We start from the raw sequence: 6,789 nt of genomic DNA on the forward strand, positions 1-6,789 counted from the left end.
CCGACTATGGTGGCCGACATGGGAGACAGAATCTATAGATTTATGAGTGGTCTGGGGCCACATTTGTACAGAGATTGTTTGACGGCCTCCTTGCAAGACGGGATGGATATTTCCCGGATACAGGCCCATGCTCAGAATCTCGAGGAACGACAACGACAGCAAAGAAGTGATCGTGATGGTGACAGAAGACAAGGTAAGAGGGCTAGATCTATGGGAGAGAACAGTGAGTATAGAGAGGGATCGAGACAGACACATCCCAGGCACTCAGGTCAGTCCGCGACTAGTGCGCCTCCCAGATTCTCAGACGGAAGGTTCGATCGCTCCTTCCAGTCAGGGCAGGGTCAGAGTTCGAGGGCCCCAAGTTCTCAGTATCAGGGAGATGTTAGTTAGAGGAGACCTCCAGTACCGCGGTGTAGCCAGTGTGGCAAATTACATTCCGGACGGTGTCGTCAGGGTTCGGATGCTTGTTATGCTTGCGGGAAAGTTGGTCACATGATGAGAAATTTCCCCTCAGCGAGGGATAGAGCTGGGACTCAGCCTACAGGTTCAGCAGCGGGTTCTTCTTCAGCACGCCCGACAACACAGACTCCTCAGACTACAGCAGGTAGAGGCAGAGGTAGAGGGGGAGCATCTACTTCAGGTGCTGTTCAGCCCCGTGTGTATGCTTTAGCTGGGCGACAGGATCTCGAGTCTTCCCCAGATGTTGTCACAGGTACCCTGACTATATTTTCCCGTGACGTATATGCTCTGATTGATCCAGGTTCTACCTTCTCATATATTACTCCGTATATTGCTGATTGTGTTGGGGTGAGACCCGAGCCAATTAAACCTTTCGAAGTATTCACTCCGGTTGGTGATCCTGTAATAGCGAGGCAAGTATATAAGAACTGTGTAGTCATTATACGTGATCGTCAGACAAAGGCTGATTTGATTGAACTTGAGATGATAGATTTTGACGTAATTATGGGTATGGACTGGTCGGCGTCATGCTATGCTAATGTTTGTTGCCGGACAAAGGTAGTTCGATTCAAATTTCCGGGAGAACCCATACTCGAGTGGAAGGGTAATACAGTTTCCCCAAAGGGTAGGTTTATTTACTACCTTAAGGCGAGAAAGATGATAGCCAAGGGTTATATTTGTCATCTAGTTCGGGTTCATGACACGGAAGTGGAAGTGCCAACTTTCCAGTCTGTCCCGGTAGTGAATGAATTCCCAGATGTGTTTCCCGACGAGTTACCAGGCCTTCCTCCAGAAAGGGAAATTGATTTTGCTATTGATGTAGTACCCAACACCGAGCCTATTTCTATTCCTCCCTATCGAATGGCACCAGCAGAGTTGAAAGAGCTAAAGGCACAATTTAAAGACTTACTCGAGAAGGGTTTTATTAGACCCAGTTCATCACCGTGGGGAGCACCGGTCTTGTTCGTGCGAAAGAAAGATGGGTCGCTACGAATGTGTATCGATTATAGACAGTTGAACAAGGTGACTGTGAAGAACAGATATCCCCTTCCCAAAATCGATGACTTGTTCGATCAATTACAAGGTGCTAAGTGGTTTTCTAAGATAGACCTAATATCGGGTTATCATCAAGTGAGGATCAGAGAGGAAGACATTCCCAAGACAGCCTTCAGAACGAGGTACGACCATTACGAGTTCCGAGTGATGTCGTTTGGGTTGACAAACGCCCCAGCGGTGTTCATGAATTTAATGAATAATGTGTTCAGGTCGTTCTTGGATCTTTTTGTGATAGTGTTTATCGACGATATCCTGGTATATTCTCGCACAGAGTCAGAACATGCAGATCATCTAAGAATTGTTCTTGGCGTTCTTCGAGATCGGGAATTGTATGCAAAGTTTTCGAAGTGCGAGTTTTGGCTAAAATCCGTGGCATTTCTAGGTCATGTTATTTCAGATGATGGTATCCGAGTCGACACTCAGAAAATAGAAGCTGTGAAGACTTGACCAAGGCCTACGACACCTACGGAAGTTCGTAGTTTTCTTGGGTTAGCAGGGTATTACAGGAGATTTGTAGAGGGCTTCTCATCTATTTCAGCCCCATTGACGAAGTTAACTCAGAAGTTGGCTAAATTCCAGTGGAATGATGCCTGTGAGCGTAGTTTCCAAGAGTTGAAAAATAGGTTGACCTCAGCGCCAGTGCAAAAGAAGGGTCCGATGGCTATGTCGTATATTGTGATGCCTCCGGTGTGGGAATAGGATGCGTATTAATGTAGCATGGGAGAGTCATTGCATATGCCTCGAGACAGTTGCGAAGGCATGAACAGAATTATCTGACTCATGATCTCGAATTGGCCGCGGTTATCCACGCCTTAAAAATATGGAGGCACTACTTGTATGGTGTACGTGTTGACATCTATACGGATCACAAAATCCTCCAATATATTTTCAAACAGAAGGAGTTGAACCTGCGGCAAAGGCGATGGTTAGAATTACTAAAGGATTACGATGTGAACATTCTATATCATCCAGGGAAGGCGAATGTAGTGGCAGATGCACTTAGCCGCCGATCGATGGGTAGTTTATGTGGAGTTCCTTCGGAAAAGCAGGAAATGGTTCGTGAGCTCCATCAACTAGCAAGTCTCGGCGTACGTGCGACTGATGCAGAAGATGCAAGTATTAGCATCAATGACCCCACAGTTTCATTATTGAATCTAGAGGTGAAGGAACGGCAATATGAGGATTCCCAGCTAAGTCATTATCGAGATCAAGGAGATTGTACGACTTCATGGTATTCCTTTGGCCATTATCACGGATAGAGGGGCGCAGTTCACAGCCAAGTTCTGGAAGTCCTTTCAAGAAGGTCTAGGTATTCGAGTTAAGCTCAGCACGACGTTCCACCCACAGACCGACGGGCAGGCCGAGCGCACTATTCAGACCTTAGAAGATATGCTACAAGCATGTGTGCTGGACTTCGGTGGTAGTTGGGACGAGCATTTGCCTCTTATTGAATTTTCCTATAATAACAGCTATCATTCCAGTATCCAAATGGCCCCGTATGAAGCCTTATATGGAAGAAAATGCAGATCTCCAATTGGATGGTTTGAAACCGGAGAAGTACAATTGATAGGCCCCGACTTGGTCCAACAAGCAGTTGAAAAGGTTGAAGTGATTCGAGACCGACTGTTAACAGCTCAAAGTCGCCAAAAGTCTTATGCGGACAACCGCCGACGGGATTTAGAATTTCAAGCTAATGATTGGGTATTCCTGAAAGTTTCACTAATGAAGGGAGTAATGAGGTTCGGCAAAAAGGGGAAATTGAGTCCAAGATACATTGGACCTTATCGAATCATCTGCAAGGTGGGAAGAGTAGCCTGTGAGTTGGACTTGCCTTCAGAGCTCGAATCTGTACACCCAGTATTCCATGTTTCGATGCTCCGCAAGTGTATTGGAGACCCCACGAGGATTGTTCCGATTGATGATGTACAAGTGACAGAGAAGTTGACATACGAAGAAATGCCCATTTCTATTTTGGATAGACAAGTGCGAAGGCTTCGGAATAAAAAGGTTGCTTCAGTCAAAGTGCTATGGCGAAACAATAATCGGGAAGAAATGACTTGGGAAGCGGAGGAAAAGATGAAATCTATGTACCCCTATTTGTTCCAATCCCCAGAAGAGATTCAAAATGAGACGTCGACGATATGAGGTATGAATGTTTTAATTTTATGTTTTTGGTCATGTGTGGCCATAAATGTGTTGATATTGTGACATAGCCCTGTGAGGCGATGATATTATGGGTCGTTGTGGTAAATTGGTAGTGCCAAATTACAAAGGGAACTCTGGCAAAATTTTTCTAGAATCCCCGAGTGTCGAACATTCGAGGACGAATGTTCCAAAAGGGGGGAAGAATGTTACACCTCGGAAATTTTTTCGTACTTGTGTGATGAGTAGAACAATGAAGGACTTGAGTGTATGGTGTTTTACTAAGTCGAGAATGGCTAATTTTGCATTTTTGGAAATAATAAAGTTGCAGAAAATTTTTCACCCAGTGGTCGTATATGGCACTATACGGCCCGTAAAGTGATTTACGGACCGTAAACCAGGTCGTAAACCACCAGGTCCCTCAGCCAAGACTTTCTGTAAATGTTGAATATGGTTAAATACGACCCAGTTTACGGCCCGTAAACTGGTTTACGGATTGTAAACTAGGTCGTAAACTGCCATGTCCACCAGCCAAACTCTCTGTTTTTGGAATGCTTAAATACGACCACAGTGGACGACCCGTAAATCAAAATATAGTCCGTAAACTGCAGTTTACGACCACTGTTCACCCGACGAGAATTCATTAAACATCAGCTTTTGAGTTATTAAAAGGAACTTAGGCCTCATTTTATTTCATTCTTCATTCATACAACTCAAGAACACTCTAGAACTCTCCAAATACTTCCTCCATAAGAATCCAAGAGAATCAAGGGAAAGCCAAAGATCAACAACACAAAACCTGTGAAATCAAGTGCAAGAACACATCAAGGGATCATCTAAGTCAAGTAATTCCCAAGAAGGTGAACTAGGGTTTTGTTTAAGTGAAGAATTTCAACTCAAGGGTTGTTCAACCACTATCCAAGGTAAGTTTCATGATCATTCTACGTTGTTTGAAGTATTGAAAAGCTTAGACACTTGGAATGTAGAAGAACATAGAAATGGACCATTATTGAGTGAATAGTGCCATAAATGAATGATAGTGGGATTGAATTATGAATGTTGAAGTGTTGTGAATACAAATACGTTATAAATGATGTTTATATCATGAAACAAGCGTTAAACGCATGAAAATGCAAGGACGAGTCATAAGGCTAATTATGAGGGAAATTGGAGGAAAATGGTGGATTTTGCTAAATGTACGTAAACGACGATTGTTGATTTCGATATTGTGAGTAATGCTATGAATGTTGGGAGTTAATATAAAACATGGGAAAAATAGTATAAACAAGAGAAGCGCTGTCCGACTTCTCTTAGAATTAGCGACGCGTTCTTGTAGTTAGTATGCTAATGTTGATATGAATTCTTTATGAACGTAACGACGCGATATTGAAGGAGAACGAGTGAGCGATATCTTAGCTAAACGACCAAGGTATGTGAGTTTAGTCCCTTCTTCCTGATGGCATGAATCTTGTAGCACGAAATTCCTATTCTCTTCATGAGTTCTTATAGTCCGAAAGGCTAAGAGTCTAACTCCTTAATGTCTATATAAGATGAGGAATACGATATGATGATGCTAGTATAATGATGACGTTAATTATCGCTTACACTCACCTTATGTACTAGTTCCTTCAAGGTGAGGCAGAGTATCAATAGTTGTTCCATAATGGAATCGGGGGATCACGACCTTACGTCACCCCGATAGAATAAAGTTGATCTTGAGCCTTATGCATGTATTAAAATGAGATAAGTATTTTATGATGAGTATATTATTATTATGAGAATTTTATGATAAGCATGACATGAGCATTTCACACCGTGCCTAGTTGGCCGGGCAGTCACAGCCAAGGCGGGCAGCTATACAGATACACCATGACCTTCGGGCATGGGCAGACACCACTAGTGGGCGGCATGAGATGGTACCCCGGACGCGGGCTAATATTATTGATTATCACACCGTTCCGACATGGACGGGCAGCTTGCATATGATGCATATATGTTATGAGGTTGAGTATGAGTAAGATGGCACGCATGATTTCCTTTATGATTATCAGACAGATCCAGATATTTCACGTTGATGTTATCACTATGTTGTTGATGTTTTTTTTCATTGTTTATGCTTCTCATACTCAGTACAACATTCGTTCTGACGTCCTTTCTTCGGACGCTGTGTTCATGCCCACAGGTAGACAGAGAGGAGAGCTTGGCCCAGATCCTCAGTAGCAGTCAGCTGGTTGAAAGCACTCCATTGTCCGGAGGTGCTTAGGATTATCCTTTTGGTATATATGTATATTTTGGGCACGACGGAGTCTTGTTCCGTCCATGTATATACAGTATGTTAGTAGAGGCTCGTAGATACGCAGTGTGGGTTAGATGGTCTCACAAGACGTTTTCATATGCGTGTATATTATTTTGATGGCCGAAAGGCAATTGTATATAAAGTATTTATGTTTGTTTAATTATGATTTTCCTACAACTGGTATGTAAATTGATAAAAGAATATTAAATGAGCAAGATAAGTAGTAGAGTGAGCGGTGCTCAGTAACTAGCTCCGGGTACCCGTCGAGGCCCCTAGTTGGGTCGTGACCGAGCCCCTCTTGAATAGCAAGTCATAAAGAAGGTATTTCACGCTCAAGTGGTAGAACTGCTTCAACTCCATAAGCAAGCGAGTATAGGGTCGCTTGTGTCGGTGTGCAGTAAGTCATCCTATACGCCTACAAAGCTTCTTATATTAGTTCATTACAATCTCATTTGGACTTGGAGAAAACCTTCTTCAAAAAGTTACATAGATTCTTATTGAATGCTTCAGCTAAACCCTCGGCCGCAGCATGATACATAGAAGATTTACGCTGCTTGAAACTGAAGAGATCAAAAATTTTGTTCATCAATTTGTTATCAAGTGACTTTCCGTTGTCCGTTATTATGTAATGAGGAATGATAATGTAGTTGATGATATTTACTCGGATGATGTTCGCTACATTCTACTTCTTTATTTCTTCAAAAGTGATAGCTTCGACTCGTTTTGAGAAGTAATCGATTGCAAGCAATATGTATAAGTGCTCGCCATAAGTTTTGGCAATGAACCAATAACATCCAATCCCCAAGCGTCAAATGGCCAAGATATGATAGTCGGGC

At 42.9% G+C, this 6,789-nt stretch overlaps 1 long non-coding RNA gene across 1 annotated transcript; it reads left to right on the forward strand.

Annotated features, from left to right (window-relative positions):
- Positions 1-5,029: 5,029 nt before the first annotated feature.
- LOC132611102 (uncharacterized) lies at positions 5,030-6,116 on the forward strand. The gene is made up of 2 exons (XR_009571456.1): positions 5,030-5,086; positions 5,840-6,116. It is a non-coding gene; the product is annotated as an uncharacterized LOC132611102 (long non-coding RNA).
- The last annotated feature ends 673 nt before the right edge of the window (positions 6,117-6,789 follow it).

The sequence above is a fragment of the Lycium barbarum genome, chromosome 9, assembly GCF_019175385.1.
Source record: "Lycium barbarum isolate Lr01 chromosome 9, ASM1917538v2, whole genome shotgun sequence".
In the NCBI taxonomy this organism is placed as follows: domain Eukaryota; kingdom Viridiplantae; phylum Streptophyta; class Magnoliopsida; order Solanales; family Solanaceae; genus Lycium; species Lycium barbarum.